Below are 1,773 nucleotides of genomic sequence, written 5' to 3' on the forward strand. Positions count from 1 at the left end.
AGTGCAGCAGTCGAATCACAGACGGGAATATGTGCAGATGCTGGAAATCCAAGCAACATACAAAAAATGCTGGAGGAGCTCAGCACACAGGCTGCTTCGTGATCCTGAAGGAGGGTTTCGGCCTGAAAAATCGAATGTGTACTTTATTCCACAGATGCTGCTCCACAATTTTCTCTTCTACTAGAGAAAATAAAGCACTGGATCACTAGCGTCCCTGGGTGGGCTCGAACCACCAACCTTTCGGTTAACAGCCGAACGCGCTCACCGATTGCGCCACAGAGACGACTATTTAAAAGAGTACGAATAAATGATAAATTGCAATTGAAGCGCAATTTTTTGTTATAGGTGCATACTGTTTAAAAAAAAACAAAGTTCAATACAAGCTGCCGCCAGCAGAGAATATAGTTTCGATCCACCGACCTCTGGGTTATGGGCCCAGCACGCTTCCGCTGCGCCACTCTGCTACAGGAAATATAATCAGTTGTTGAGCCTGAATGCTGCGTGTTTTCGTGTGTATGTATGCGTTTCTGTCTGTGTCCGTGTCTGTACATGTCTGGGTCTTGTTCTGTGACTGTGTGTTTCTGGGTCCATTCCGTCTTTTTCCCGTTTCATACCCACGTATTCACTTTCTTTTGTTGATTCCCTGTTTCTCCTCTTTCTCGTTTTCTCCACCTTCCCTACTCTCTGACCCATCCAGTTATTATCTCTCTGTGCCGTTTTTACTCTATCCCGTCTTGCACCTCGTTCCCGATATTTCGCAACAGAAATGCGGTTTAAATTATTTAATTGTCCTGTCGGACAATTCATCCCACTGGGTGCCTCTTTTTTTAGTAAATAACGATGTTTTCACCCGAGGTGCCATTGACTTCCTAATCCTGTCTTGATGATTGAAAGACTGTCGGAGTTCCTTCAATGTTGAAACAGCAGATGAACTGGTGAAGTGGAACTCGCGACAATAATGTACTGCAAACGCTGACATCAAATGCAACAATTCCTCCACCGGGATTAACTGTTGCTGTCCTGTTCAGACCATCACAGCCGGACCAGTTAGTGACGGATGGGGAGATGTGGAGGATCGCTGAAGCTCCTCCCCTCCCTGCCACACGGGGCGGTTTTTCCATTCCTCCACCAAAGCTGTGTGACTGATACAGTAAAAGTCGGGTTTTAACTCTCCCACGTAGGACGGTGTAAAGACAGACTGGCAGTTGCTCTTTCCGTGGCCAGCTGAGTTACTCTAGTATTTTGTGAATGTTGCTCGGAATTTCGCCGTCTGGGATTTATCGCCGATTTTTCAATTCACAGGCACCAATCTGGACTTCGTTACATACAAGCATACGATTTCTCATTGAAACATATCTGGGTTGTCAAACGTACTGGAAATCCTCTTTCTGAGTCACCAAGCACAAAGAGCGAACATTGAACGGTGGAAAACAGAAGTCGGAGGGGATATCCAGTTTCTGCAGCCTGCTCCGCCATTCAATCCGATCCTGCCTCGATTTCTCGAACTTCTGCAAATGCCACCCTCTCCCTTCACCATTTCTCATTTCCTGTTCCGTTTCTCACCTTTTCTCCTTGCCTGCTCATCGCTTCCCTCTGAAGCTCCTCCTACCTTTGCTTTCTTCCATGGCCTTCTGTCCTCTCCTATCAGACTCCCTCTTTTCCAGTCCTGTATCTCTCTGCCAAACAACGTCCCAACAGTTTGCTTCACCCCAGACCCTCCCAGTTTCACCTATCGCCTTGCTTCTCCTTTTCATCCCTCCTACTTTTAATTCT

General features: G+C 46.6%; 1 non-coding gene across 1 annotated transcript; it reads right to left on the reverse strand.

Moving 5' to 3' along the window:
- Positions 1–209: 209 nt before the first annotated feature.
- Positions 210–283, reverse strand: trnan-guu (transfer RNA asparagine (anticodon GUU)). Its single transcript has one exon. It is a non-coding gene; the product is annotated as a tRNA-Asn (tRNA).
- Between the last annotated feature and the right edge of the window lie 1,490 nt (positions 284–1,773).

This window comes from Hypanus sabinus, chromosome 31 (genome assembly GCF_030144855.1).
Source record: "Hypanus sabinus isolate sHypSab1 chromosome 31, sHypSab1.hap1, whole genome shotgun sequence".
Classification (NCBI taxonomy): Eukaryota; Metazoa; Chordata; class Chondrichthyes; order Myliobatiformes; family Dasyatidae; genus Hypanus; species Hypanus sabinus.